The sequence below is a fragment of the Nicotiana attenuata genome, chromosome 2 (assembly GCF_001879085.1).
Source record: "Nicotiana attenuata strain UT chromosome 2, NIATTr2, whole genome shotgun sequence".
Taxonomy (NCBI): domain Eukaryota; kingdom Viridiplantae; phylum Streptophyta; class Magnoliopsida; order Solanales; family Solanaceae; genus Nicotiana; species Nicotiana attenuata.
The window spans coordinates 72,256,562-72,272,551 of record NC_031990.1 but is presented as its reverse complement, the minus strand read 5'-3'; positions in this window follow the sequence as shown (position 1 = coordinate 72,272,551).

Genomic DNA, 15,990 nt, shown 5'->3' with positions numbered 1-15,990 from the left:
TAGGTAGAGTTACCGCCATGTTGACTTGTCCTCGGCCATAATCCCATTCGCTTAGATGATTTCTCAACTCCCTCTCTAGTTAAGCCTTTTGTAAGCGGATCCGCCACATTATCCTTTGATCTTACATAATCAATAGTGATAATTCCACTAGAAAGTAGTTGTCTAACGGTGTTATGTCTTCGTCGTATATGACGAGACTTTCCGTTATACATAACGCTCCCTGCCCGTCCTATTGCAGCCTTACTATCGCAATGTATGCAAATAGGAGCCAAAGGTTTTGGCCAGAACGGAATGTCTTGTAAGAAATTTCGAAGCCATTCAGCTTCTTCACCAGCTTTATCCAAAGCTATAAACTCTGATTCCATTGTAGAGCGAGCGATGCACGTTTGTTTGGAAGACTTCCAAGATACTGCTCCTCCACCAACAGTAAAAACATATCCACTTGTGGACTTTGTTTCTGTTGAGCCGGTTATCCAATTTGCATCACTATACCCTTCGATAACCGCAGGATATTTATTGTAGTGCAAAGCGTAGTCTTGGGTATATTTCAAATATCCCAGAACTCGTTTCATTGCTACCCAGTGATGTTTGTTGGGATTACTTGTGAATCGACTAAGTTTACTTATCGCACAAGCTATATCAGGTCGTGTACAGTTCATGATGTACATTAAGCTTTCCAACACACGAGCATACTCCAATTGAGACGTACTTTCACCTTTATTCTTTATAAGATGATGATTTAAGTCAATTGGAGTTCTTGCACTTCTAAATTTCAAATGTTTGAATTTTTCAAGTACCATTTTCACGTAATGTGATTGAGACAAAGCTAGACCCTGAAGAGTCCTCTTGATTTTAATTCCTAGAATTACATCGGCAACTCCTAAGTCTTTCGTATCAAACTTACTAGCAAGCATGCGCTTAGTAGCTTGAATGTCGGCAATGTCTTTGCTCATTATTAGCATATCATCAACATATAAGCAAACAATGAATATATGATTTGGAACGTTCTAATGTAAACACATTTATCACATTCATTAATCTTAAAGCCATTTGACAACATTGTTTGGTCAAAGTTCGCATGCCATTGCTTGGGTGCTTGTTTTAGTCCATAAAGAGACTTAACAAGACGACACACCTTCTTTTCTTTTCCCGGAACCACAAACCCTTCAGGTTGGTCCATGTAGATTTCTTCCTCTAAATGACCATTTAAGAAGGCTGTTTTTACATCCATTTGATGGATTTGAAGAACATACAAGGCGGCTAACGCTATTAGCATCCGAATGGATGTAATTCTTGTTACCGGCGAGTATGTGTCAAAATAGTCAAGACCTTCTCGCTGTCTAAATCCTTTGACAACAAGTCTTGCCTTGTATTTGTCAATAGTACCATCGTCTTTCATTTTCTTCTTAAAAATCCATTTAGAACCCAATGTTTTATTACCTGGAGGAAGGTCAACCAATTCCCATGTATGGTTGCTCAATATGGATTCTATTTCACTATTGACCGCTTCTTTCCAATATTGTGATTCTGATGAAGACATTGCTTCCTTGAAGGTACGAGGTTCATTTTCTAACAGAAAAGTTAGAAAATCTGGACCGAATGAAGTAGATGTCCATTGACGTTTACTTCTTCTCGGATTTTCCTCATTAGGCATACCATCTGTTATTTCCTCCTGAGGTCGTTTTGACTTTTGGTATGTCACTTCACTTTCCTTTTTATACGGATAAATAGTTTCAAAGAATTCAGCATTATCTGATTCTATTATCGTATTAACGTGAATCTCTGGATTTTCTGACTTATGAACCAGAAAACGATATGCCTTGCTATTGGTTACATATCCAATAGATACACAATCAACCGTTTTTGGACTTATCTTAACCCTTTTAGGTTTAGGAACTTGTACCTTAGCTAGACACCCCCACACTTTGAAGTATTTCAAGCTGGGCTTCCTTCCTTTCCACTTTTCATAAGGAATGGACTGTGTTTTACTATGAGGTACACGGTTGATTATTCGGTTAGCTGTAAGTATAGGTTCCCCCCACAAGTTTTGTGGTAAGCAGAACTTATCAACAACGCATTCATCATCTCCTTCAATGTTCGATTCTTTCTCTCCGCAATTCCCTTAGATTGTGGAGAATAAGGGGCAGTTGTTTGGTGAATAATGCCATTTTCCAAACATATTTCTTCAAAAGGAGATTCATATTCGCCACCCCTATCACTTCTTATCATTTTGATCTTTTTGTTTAGTTGTGTTTCAACTTCACTCTTGTATTGCTTGAAAGCATCAATTGCCTCATCTTTACTATTAAGTAAATAAACATAGCAATATCTCGTGCTATCATCAATAAAAGTAATAAAATACATTTTTCCCACCGCGAGATGGTGTTGACTTCATGTCACAAATATCTGTGTGAATTAAGTCTAAAGGACTTGAATTCCTTTCAACGGACTTATAAGGATGCTTAGCATACTTTGATTCCACACATATTAGACATTTGGAATTAATGCAATCAAATTTTGGCAATACTTCTAAATTTATCATCTTTCGTAATGTTTTGAAGTTGACGTGTCCTAAACGCGAATGCCATAAAGTGTTTGACTCAAGTAAGTAAGAAGAAGCATTCACTTTATTGATAGGAACTGATATTACATTTAGCTTAAAAAGGCCCTCATTCAGGTAACCTTTTCCTACATACATATCATTCTTACTTAGTACAACACTATTGAAAACAAAAATACATTTGAATCCATTCTTGACAAGAAGTGAAGTCGACACAAGATTCTTGCGAATTTCTGGAACATGGAGAACTTGGTTTAGAGTCACTATTTTTCCCGACGTCATCTTCAACGCAATCTTGCCAACTCCTTCAATTTTGGCTGTAGACGAATTTCCCATAAAAATTGTCTCGTCGGGTCCTGCGGGTGCATAAGAAGAAAATAACTCCTTGTTAGCAAACATGGCGGGTGGCTCCAGAATCAATCCACCATTCTTTAGGATTTCCTACCAAGTTGCATTCAGACAACATGGCACACAAGTCCTCCATGTCTTCAACATTTTCAACCATGTTTGCTTGATTCTTTTTCTTCTTATCATTCTTTGGTGCACGACAGTCCACGGCCTTATGCCCAGACTTTCCACAATTGTGGCAATTACCCTTGAACTTTTTCTTGCTTGGGTAATTCGTTGGTCCAGAAGCCTTCTTTATTCCGGAAAACTTTTCGGGTTTTTCTGCTGGTGCCATAGCATGAGCAGGAGTTGAACGGCTTGACGAGGCAGCAGCACTCGTAACAGTAGCACCCGTTCCCGCAACACTTCCATTAGTTTGGTTTTCATTCGTCATATTTCTGTAAAGTTGGAAACAATACAGAACTTTGTTAAATCAGTAAAATTTTGATATCTTCAAACTGAATACCAAACCAAACATACAACACGTAACAATGGTGAAGTTTTTATATACTTCAAACCCGTACGTTTATTATTTCGGTAAAGTTTTTATATACTTTAAACCGGACAGCCCGTACGTTTTATTATTCCGGTAAAATTTTTATATACTTTAAACCGGACAGAACAATTATTGGAGTAGAAAGCACGAAGGCTTTAGTCTCCAAAACAGTATACAAAATATGAATAACAGTTTAATATATGTTTTAACACAGAAACGTTAGTATAAAATTCCTTAAGCTTGTGAGCGTTACTGTGTTAAAACATAAAATTAGAAAAACTGTTAGAAAAATAAAAGAAACTGAAAAAACAGAAGAGTTTAAGAAATATTCCGAGTCCACAATTTGCTTGTGTGTCCTTAAGGAATTTTAACCCCCTCACATGTTGCCAAGGTAATGGATTAAATCCTCCCAGGATAAAACGGAATAAACCTTCCTGCAACAGTGGCAATACAAACTGCAGGATACCAACGAACTTAAAACGGAGCAAAATCACACTTACGAATTTGAGAGAGAGAGACTGCGAATTAGAATGCAGTATATTCAGAAAGAAAGAAGTTCTGGAGTGTTTTTCGTGTATAGAAAATGGAGCCTTGCCTCAAAATTTATAGGCAATTATCAGAAGAGGTGTCTGGAAAAGGTGCCTTTTCAGAATACGCTGCCTGCCGCGGTTCTACCGCGGTCGCGGCAGAACCGCGGTCAGAGAGGCTTTCTGAACCTGCCTGCCGCGGCCGCGGCCAGAGAGGCCCTCTGAACCTTCAGCAGGGTTCTGGCGTATTTTCAGCAGTGATTTGGCATTTAATTAATTATTAAATAATTAAATAAATTTTTCCAAATCCAAATCCAAAGCCGAGCCGAGCCGAGCGAGCGACGACGACGGCGCGAGGGTTCATTCTCTTCAACTCCTTTTAAGAGCTTTAAGAAGTGATTCTATATATAAGCACACAAATGTGGTTGTCCCTCACCAATGAGGGACAAAGTGCAAGACAAAAGTTTTACTTCTTCAAATTTTCAATTTCCCTCCATTTTATTTCCTCAATTTCCAATTCACACTTTTTCTACTTTAAAGCCCAATGGCTTAAAGTCCAACAATTTATATATTGATTATACACATATAAGTAATATTAGTTCCCGCGCAATACATGGACACAAACCATGTCTAATTTTGATTTGGCTTGTTTGGATTATGTGCAAATAACTTTTAAATAAAATATTCTATATAGAAATTATAAATAACTATTAGATATTAATTAAGAAGCATGACATGAAATAATGGATAACATATTTTCTTTTTCTATACTGTAATAACCCAATATCTTGATTTTATCACTTGTATTTTATTTTATGGTCAATATTAAAGAATACTCAACATATAACGTTGTGACCTGTCTTGTTTGCGCATATTAAATCATGTATTATTTTAGCAAAATTCTTACTACCACTTTATTTTTCATCTAAATTTCGAACAACTTTTATCCTTCTACATTTTTAGACATAATTTTTTTTCTTCTTTTTTTTCTTTGCTTTTTGTTATTGCATTATTTATTACTTAACATTTTATACTATATTGTGATCTTTTATTAGCTTATAAATTGACGTACTGCCTTACTTATTACGCTATTAATAATCATCAATAAATATAAATTTTTTTATTCTTAAAATTTAATATATATTTACACTATTATCCTCTTACTCGAAAATCTTTTATCTTTTAAATCTATCAAAAATATTTTGAATATTATTTAATTATTTAATTTATATATTTTAAATAAATTTAAAATATTAATATCATTACACTATCTTTATTTTCCTCTTTAAGAAATTCTCTTCCCTTCTGGGCACAAGTCTTCGTAATTCCAAAAAAAGTACATGATCTGGTTACAGGGATATGCAGGAACTTTCTATGGCATGGAAGCAATGAAGGAAAGAAAGCTCCTATAGCATGAGATACAATTTGCAAGCCAAGAGAACCAGAAGGACTGAACATTATAATCTTCTCTATGTGGATTAGAGCAGCAATAGGGAAACTGTTATGGGCAATTGCACAGAAGAAAGACAAGTTATGGGTTATGTGGATACATAATCACTATATAAAGAAGAAAGAGATTGAAAACATGGAAACTCCTAAACAGGCTAGCTGGGTGGTAAGAAAAATATTTGAAGCCAGAAAATGGCTAACCACTGGAATACAAGAGCTGGAACTATATGTTGTACAGGGGAAGTATACCATCAACACAGCTTATCATTCCTTCATACCACAATATCCAAAAGTTACTTGGAAGACATTGTACATGACACAAGGTATGATCCCTAGGCATCAATTCATTCTGTGGATGGCACTGCATCGGAGACTAGCAACTGTGGATAGGCTGATCAAATGGGGAATACCAGAACCTGCAGAATGTGTTCTGTGTATGACAGATGAAGAGGAAACTCATGATCACGTGTTCTTTGAATGCTCCTATTCAAAGTTCATATGGAAGCAGATTTTGAGGTTGTTTGGAATTAATTGACAAGTAGGTAGATGGCAGGAAGAGATTGAATGGATGGCTACAAAAACAAAGAGCAGGAATACAAACTGAAAGATTCTTGGAAATGCCTCTGCAGCAACAGTATATCACACATGGATGGAAAGGAACCTGTGAAGGTTTCAACAGACAAGGAAAGAAAGTAGGGATAGAATTAGAGAAATTGTATTGCATTTACACATGAAAGGAAATAGCTACTGTAAATGGAGAGTTGTCTTAGATAGGATAAATAGATATCCATGTTAGTATAGAGTTTAAGTTCCAGATGTAGATCTTAAGTGATAAAAAGATAAGCTATTTTTGTAAGACCCGTCTTTAGAGTCCAATGAGCGAGTTGATGTACATATTTACACTTGGTTAGATAAAATTTCAGTTTAACCAAAAAAAAAAAATTTAATTGACCTTTTACACAAATTTATTGACCTATACTAAAAATATATCACGTTTTACTTTAAAATATAACTTTGAATTAGTCTAAAAATTAATACATAATTTCCTTTGTATTGTTTCAAATATATTAAATTTTCTTATAATTCTTTTTTATTACGTGCAATTAAATTTTCTTTCTCTTTTTGTTTCAAGATACAAATTTAGCATTTAATTTTCAAGTAAAATTACCAACATGAGATATTTATTTAGTATATTTAAATATTTAATTTGGTATCAATTTTTATTTTTTTTATCTAGCAAGACTTCAATTTAATGATAATATCCATATTTTAAGCGTTCTCATTATAACATTAAAGAATTTTTAATCTCAAGTTCGAATAGTCTTTTTTTTTTAATATAGATTTTTTTGAATTTAATTATTGTTCTTACTTTTGCTATAATGTTATCTAATATGTATTATTATCACGTTTTTATGTAACTCTTTATTAACTTTATACTTTATTTAATACTTTTATCCACTACTTTTTTAAATATAATATAGACAAATTTGTAATTTTTTTTATATTAATTAGACTATGTATTTTATTTTTAAACTATTGCTTGAAAATTTTAAGTTATTTTAATTTATTAATAATATTATTAAGTTTGTATACTTATTTTATTTTATTTTATTTCTAAAGTAATTCTTATTATAAATATCCTCATATTATCTCTAATTTATTTATATTATGTAATATTTTTAATTTTTTTATCTATTAGACTTTAGTTATATGGCCTTATCCACATGCATGCTATTTCTTATTATACTTAAGCAAAACTTTCTCATCTCAAATTATGATGAAATTTTTGATTTTTTTTCTCTTTTTGTTCCTCAACTTTGTTATTATATTATTCAATACTTAATATTATTACATTGTCATGTGGCTTTTCATTAGCTTGTCTGAATTTAATATTCATTTTTACCATACCCATTCTAATACAATAGACTCTCGGTCCTTCCTCGGACCCCGCGCATAGAGAAAGATTAGTGCACCGAACTGCCCGTTTTTTATTCTAATACAATACAAATAAATATAAAAGTATTTCAATAGTATTATTGAGTCTATTTCTTATATTCTAAAATATTTTCTTTATAAACAAAATTTTATCTTAATTTTTTACAAACAATGGCTCTACTATCATTTTATAGATGACATATAAAATATTCATTTCCCAATTTGTCAATATTAGTATGACTTTATTATTCTTGTTATTAAAATATTTTTACTGATTATTTAATTATTTCTTACCAGATAAATAACTTGTATATTTTATGTAAGAACTAATTTTGCTGGTTGAAATTTTTTTAATTTTAAAGTCAATAATCTTTAATATCTTAAGTAAATTTTAGTTTTATTTTATATTGTAACTTACTCTAATGTATAAATAGTCATAGGTTATCTCAATTTACATCTTTCTATATTTTTTTATTTTTTTCTATTATAGCAATTTAATTAATTCTTTTACCTCCATATTTCTAGGAAATATAGAAGATAATCTATGAGTGGATCAATATATAGATTTAAATATAGTTATAGATACAAATATACGTATAAATATAAATATTGACATACAGATTAGATTTTTCTAAAATCTATTTGGATTATATATAATTCATTTAACTACTTCCATTAATTATGTTTTTATTTATAATTTTAATTATTAATATTGTCCTAAATGCCAAGTGGCTTCATTTAAGCTTGTCACTTGGCTTAACCACAATGCATGCTAACAACCTTTTAATATAATATACATACATAAATTATGTATATAGTATACCTTCACTGACTATTTTTAGTTTAAGTAGTTGGATGAGCGACTATCTAGGTTAATTCTACTAAAAAAAATCGGTTTAGGTTATATTTATCGCCAGTATCAAGAGTTTTTAATTTTATATTATCAATGTAATTTAAATGACTGTGAAAAGTTACTGGTTATCATTTTCAAACTCAAATGTACAATAAACATTATTTAGTTGACTATGTAATCTAATAATACCAAAACTCTTTACATTTTCGGTGTTTAAAAATCAAAATCCAGAAGCATTGCCAATGTAGAGTAAAATTTTCAGTCTTTAGAGTTTTTCTTTTCAATTATGACAATAGGCGAAATCTAGGTGATTTAGCTATTGTTTATGCTTCCGCTTGATTATATTCCAACGTAATAATATGGTTAATTGATGAAAAATAGGCTCTAATTGTGATTTGTATACATTGCAGGATGAGGAGCTTATATGATGCTTTCAAGAGGCTATTGGAATGATTTATGAGCAAGAACGACCCCTCGGAGCTGAGTGCGCGCAAGAACGAGACAAAGAATGGAAGAAATCATGGCCCAGATGCGCGAGCAGACGCGCGAGTTAGCGCAGTAGTTCGCGCGCGTTAAGGGCTGAGGCAGAATGATGCGCGAAGTTACGTGCGAAGTGACGCGCGAGCTCGCGCGAGGCCGGTCAGGAAAAGAGTTATTTAGGGGTAAAATTGGAAATCTGGAGAGAAACCCACATAACCTATATAAAGTCAAGCTCGCCCAAGGTTAAATTATGAAGGTTTTCATAGGGTAAAATTTACTTTTGAGAGTACTTTGGCAAGAGAAACAAGTGTGAGAGATCACCCAAAACATCATTATTCTTATTCTCTTTTATATTTCTTGCAATCTTCGATTATGAATCTTCTAGTAGTTTATTCCTCCATTGTTATGAGTAGCTAAATACCTTAATCTAAGGTTTTGGTGGAAGCCGTTGGGGATGACTTGGTTGTTTTATTAATATACTTGGATTTGGTTGTTAATCTCTATTTGTTCATCTATGTTTTGATTGTGGTTAGTTGAAAGGGCCCTCAATTATCCGTTACCATTTATTATGTATCTACTTGAGAGAGAGTGCATATTTAGGTGATTGTATGAACAACATCACTCCCGGAGTATAGACGAGGGTCATAACCGAGGGTTTAGAGGTTGGATTAGAGATAACGATACCTCGGGTGCAATCTAAGTGAACCATATTGTGAATCTAGCTAGCGTAGCTTGGGAGAGTGCGTCTAGTAAATTATTATAATTGCTTGAGAAAGATTTATGATAGCTGGAGCGTTCATGATTGATAGAGACAACTAAATCATAGTTATAAGACATATACAACCAAGGATATTACCAACGGGGGAAACCATTGCATTAGACCTTATTCCAACCGTTTACACATCAAGCATAGTTAATTTCCAGCTGTTACTTATTTTCAGTCTTTAGTTGTTAGAAAAATCAACCATTGTGAATCAAAAAGTTTGAGGAAACAGATTGTGTGAATTTAGTAAATCTGACAATAGTAACTGATAGGTTAATTCTCTGTGGTTCGACTCTGGGCATAAATACTCAGATTATATTTGCAACGCCCGCGTAATCTTTTGCGAGACCAGTTGAGCGTGATCAAATTACATCCTCCATCTCATATTAACAGTCGTTATTATTAAAAATAACTATGTTAAATTATTCGTCATTTTAGAAATTCAAGACAGAATTGATAATTTCCTTTTTCTTTTTTACCCTTAGTAATAATTGTTCTTGAAGATGGAAATAATACATAAATAGAATAAATATTCAATGTAGAGAGATTTTATCTTAAGACATAAATAAGAATATAATAGTCTAATCCTTTTTTTAATTAATATTTCTTAAGGAGCGTGTAAAAAAAATACGACAGATAATGAGACAGATAGAGTATCAATTTATTGTTCAATTATCTCTCTCGGAGTAGTATTAATTGTTCTCTGTTATGAAATACTTGATTATGGTGGATGTCCATAACTCCTAAGGGAGTAACGCCCACTACTCTTCTCCATTAACCTCCCACTACTTCTTACCATTATGGATGTAACTCCCACACCTCCATGATCGTCCCCCATGTTCTCAATAGTTAATACCATGTTTATGGAGTCCCTTTGTATTACCTATATCATCCTATAAATAGAGGGTTTGGGCATCACATTGTATACACTTGAACACTTGATGAAATAAGAAAGTTATCTCTTCTTCTCTTATTCTACTTATCTTCTTGTTTTATATTGTTACTTTGAGCTACATTTTTTAACACGTTATCAGCATGAAGCTTTAATCAACCTAGAAGATATGAATGGTCGACAACCTTGAACCAATTTGGTTGAACCAATGGAAATATGGGCATTATTATGTATGCCATATTAATGTTTAGTTTGCCTCTATTGTCCAGGGAGTATTATTTTGTGTATTTTGCTTATGTTAAAATTTAAGATTTGTAGTTGCTTTGTTTAGAAAAAACTAAGCTTTGATTTTAAGTTTTCATGCTCGTATGGCTGTATATGTCCACTATCTTTGTTCCTAGTTCTAAAATTGATCTTATACAATTATAACATCATGCTATCATTGATTTTCTATGATATTAAATGATCTTTGTGAAACATTAAAAAGCATTCTGGTCATGTTATGTATTAACGAGGACTTTTAAGATCGATGGCCTAATCTAATTAGATGCAACATTTTTATGCTGATAATTGACAAAGTGATATCATTATGTTTACTAGCCTATTTTGACATCATTTGTATTAAAACAGAATATGCTAGCAATAGTTATTACTTAAGATTATTTGTTTCTTTAAGTTAAGTATATTTAGTTATGTGTTTCAATTCTTGTGTGCATTTTATTTAATCGTCATGCATTAGTTTGCAGTAATACATCACATAGTAATAACGCTACATGGTGACTCTCTTATTGACATGTTTATACATAGGATACTAGTACGCGAGTTTGTACTCTATCATATATTGATAGTAATTCTTATCATTTCTATGTTGCTTATTTTTATGATAGATTTTACGATGTGGCTACATAAAATTATATTTCATTCCTGATGTGAATCAGACCATTTGTGATAAACATTATATAAGGATAAGACGGTGGGTTCAAGTCCCAACGCACCATGAGGGTAAGACATCGGGTTTTGAGTCCTGATGATCCATGATTGTAAAAGTTGGGTTCGAGTCCAAACTCATTATGGCCTAACATGTCTTTATATGGGTCAGGCATTGGGTTTGAGTTCCAATGCACCATATGGATGACGTAGTGATGACTAAAGAAAAATAATATATTTTTCATGGAAAAGCATGAATCTTGTCCCACTTGATTTGCACCATTCTTGAAGTGAATATGGTAGCAATGCATAATAAGTAAATGAAGACAAGTGGTTGACCAATGAACATGGCCGTGCCATTGATCAAATAATAATAGTCATCATAATGGTAATTGTAAAAAATGAGAATAATAAGGGTTCTCGAAGTAATCCTTCAGTAGGTGAAGGAAATACTTACCATCAAATTGGTATGAAAAATTTATAAAGCACATCGTGATAATTATACTCCATTATTTGAAGAGAATGTGACTTGTGCATTGAGAATGCATATTCATTCCTGAAGGTGAATGTAACAATATGTGATAAAAGTAATGAATAAAGACGTGTAATGCATGATTGGATACACACCACAACTCACCTCTAAGGGAGGTTTGAGAGAAAGAGAGATAATGAATATTACTGTGTGATTACATGAATATGTCATTGGTACTCAAAAATAATTTGACATGCCTTATAAAAAGTTATTAAAGGCAAAAGTAAAGCAAGAAATGATTTTGCTTATGATGATTTTGACCATGACAATTATTATAATATGATTTTCTCCGTGAAGGAGACATTCACCATATGGATGGTGTGACAAAAGATCTTGTAGTACAAAATCAATTACGAGCTCCGGAAGAGCTAATTTGTTACTACCCGGATGAATAAAATTGTTCATGACATTGATATTGTAGTAAGTCTCAAAAGAAACTTTTTGAGTTTCAAATGTATTAGCCAAAGTGGTTGGCATATTGAGACTATAAATGAAAGGAAGATTGATTATCTTGATATTACTATAACATACCGGGTAAATATGAAAGGTTACCCGATTTTTCTTCTATTTGTACTACAGATGTATAAGCATGATATGAAATCACATGCCATAGTAAATTAAATATTTACTGAAATAAATATCAGTTGGCATGACCGGTTGGCCATCCCGGTTTATTGATGCGAAAATTAATTGAGAATTCACATTGGCATATATTGAAGAAATAGAAGATTCTTCAAGAATTCTCTTGTGCTGCTTATTCTCATGATATACCAGTTAAGGTTGGGACTGAACCCCTTGATTTCTGGAACGAATGGAAGGTGATATATATATGGGCCCAGTCACATGCCATGTGGATCGTTTACTATTATATGTAGATGCATCTATTGTATGGTCACATGTGCGTTTGTTATCAACTTGCACTTTGGTTTTTGCAAGGTTGTTTGCTCAAATTATTAGAGCACAGTTCCAGAATATATATGATAATTTATCTTGATAATGCTGGTTTAAATCCAAGTTGGTTTAGTAGAAATTGTATGCCTCCAATTATAGCTAAACCATTGGTTATGGGAACAAAACTCCCAAATAAGAATTTGGTATGAGGTGTATTATTTAATATACAACAGCACTTGTACACATCTAGACAACAAGTTATGATAAATTCTCCCCATCACAATTGGTTCACGGTCAGGAACCAAATATTCCCATCTAGAAATATGGATGTGCTATAAGATTTAATTGTGCTGCCACAATGCACAAAGATGGGTTCCCAAAGAAGGTTGAAAAATGTGTTGGTGATCCCGACATTAGGGGGAGAAAATGGGCAGCTGAAAAAGTGATACGTGAAATGAATTATTATGAATACATCTAGATCCTCGTACAAGAAAATGTGAACTTGAAGTTCAAGTGATAATTCATTTCTAAAATATTTCCAAGCACATTGCTGACCCAAAGTTAAATGTCATATTCCAGCTACTAATGCTCCAAATAGAATAAAGTCCATGATGGACATAGTCTATGGAACTCTTGAAGCGTAATAGACTAATCGGTTCCAAAGATAAAACTCCTTGAAGAAGGAGAGGAGCAAATGTTCAAGATGGTCATTATAAGGAGGCAAGTGCTATATAAGAGCACCATGACATAACATTTTATAAAACCTCATGGGAGAGGCTCAGGTACCTGAAAATAATGAGATCTCCATAAGTTATGTCTTTATTGACTGATGATGGAACCGATGTAAAATGATCGTCGACGATGTTGTTAATATAATATAGCGCTCAATATTATTAATATTGACGAGGATCTTGAGCTCAAATCTGTCATGGAATTTGGACAGATAAATGATTGGCCAAATGAAAAATATGTAATGAAAATTGACTTCATCTGAAAAATATGAAGTTTGGACGAATAGTCCCAACAGCTGAGAGTATAAAGGCTATATGGAGATATTGAAATATGATTAGTATTATATTGCAAAAAGAATCCTTGATATAGATTTGTTTATTCTAACAAATATTGTCAAGGTTTTGTTGTTTATGCAAATGCAGGCATTTATTGAAGTCCGTTCTTCAAACAATCTATTTGTATGTGAGGAATTGTCATATTATCATTTCACACGATGTGTGACTTTTCTTTGAAGAGAATATTCCAATAATAATGAAGAAGCTGATGTTTGCTTATCTCAATTGGAAGAAGAATATTGAAGGAGACTGAATAAATCATATATTTCATCAAAGTTCTTTGTCAGACAGGATCTTCAACAGAATGATGAAATAGATGTTCAAGAAATTCGTTCAAGTGATAATTTGGCGGAATAATTCACCAAGGCATTGCCGATCTCAATATTAGAGAAGTTGTTAGACAAGCTTGGAATTCGTCGTGATATTTTCATCTGGGGGAGGCAAATATGTGCTGTACTCTTTTTCCCTTAGCTAAGGTTTTATCCCACTGGGTTTTCCTGGCAAGATTTTTAACGAGGCAGCAAATAAAGCGTATTACAGATATGTGTACTCTTTTTCCTTCACTAGGATTTTTTTCCCATAGGGTTTTTTCCTAGTAAGGTTTTAACGAGGCACATTATCTTTGGACATCCACGGGGGAGTGTTATGAAATACTTGATTATGGTGGATGTCCATAACTCGTAAGGGAGTAACACCCACTACTCTTCTCCATTAACCTCCCGCTACTTCTTACCATTATGGATGTAACTCCCACACCTCCATGATCTCCCCCATGTTCTCAATAGTTAATACCATGTTTATGGAGTCCCTTTGTATTACCTATATCATCCTATAAATAGAGGGTTTGGGCATCACATTGTATACACTTGAACACTTGATGAAATAAGAAAATTATCTCTTCTTCTCTTATTTTACTTATCTTCTTGTTTTATATTGTTACTTTGAGCTACATTTTTTAACATTCTCTTCCCATTCTGTTTTTGTTTGGTGCCCCTATCCTCAGATTGTTAGTGTAGGAACTTTGAAGCTAGTCATATAGTAACCAATTTACTTTGAGCGGCTCTTAAATTAATGGGCAGTGCCGCGCGGCATAAGCTCATTAAATTGGAAAGCGGTTTATACTCCTCTCGTCTCATATTATTTATTATGATTCTTTTGTACATGCCTTTTAAAAAAATTAATTTGGATGAAATTTTGATTATTTTGCCCTTATTAATATCTTAATATTTAATTTTTTTTATTGGTATTTGAACAAAGTTATCCATAATTGAGATGTTTGTAATCTTTAAGGATAATTATTACTAAGAGTTAGAAAGGAAAAAGATAATTAATTTTCTCTTGAACTTCTAAAATGACAAATAATTTGAGATAACTATTTTTTGTACACACGATTTATAATATAAGACGAAAGGCGTATTATGATTTTTTATTTTCAAAGTTCAAACCTAAAACCTTTGACCAAGAATAGAGAAATTTAATTTATCTATCCCACTGTAACCCTTGATAGTATAATATGGCTCTTGGTTATAACTTATTACTTCCTCGGTTTTAATTTAGATGAAGTAGTTTGACTCGGCATGAAGTTTAAGAAAAAACAAGATGACTTTTGAATTTTGTTGTCTTAAAAACTTAAGGAGTAAAAAAATTGTGGGTCATGACATCTGTGTGGTTATAAAAAGGGGTATTATCACTTCTAGCCCACACCATAAACTATTTACATTCAGTAGCCGAAAAAGTGTATAAAATTTGTATAGTTTTTGTATATAACATACAGAATGTATATATATACAAAAAATATGCATTTTTTTGGCTATTATTTTGAGAGCGACTATACAGTGTTATTTTCACATATAAAAACTTCTCATTAAGGATAAATGAGTAAAATGAAGAGTTTAAAGTTGAATTGTTTCCAATTATATGAATGTGTCATTCTTTTTGAAACGGACTAATAAGAAAAATGTGTCATCTAATTTGAAACAGATTGGAGTACATATCAAGTGGTATATGATTAGCCAATAGGCTCCAACTTATTCGTAGCGTACTTATATTTAGTGAACTTATTGTACCTACTTTCGTGTTTTTCTTAATTACCCTAAATGATAGAGTAATCTATTAATGAAAGGACAAAGAGGAAAGGAAGAGGGTTTAACAGGCATCTACATGGGAGATATAGGAGAATTGGAGAATCCCCCCCACAAACCCCCACCCCCCCAAAAACCCCCAAAAAACCC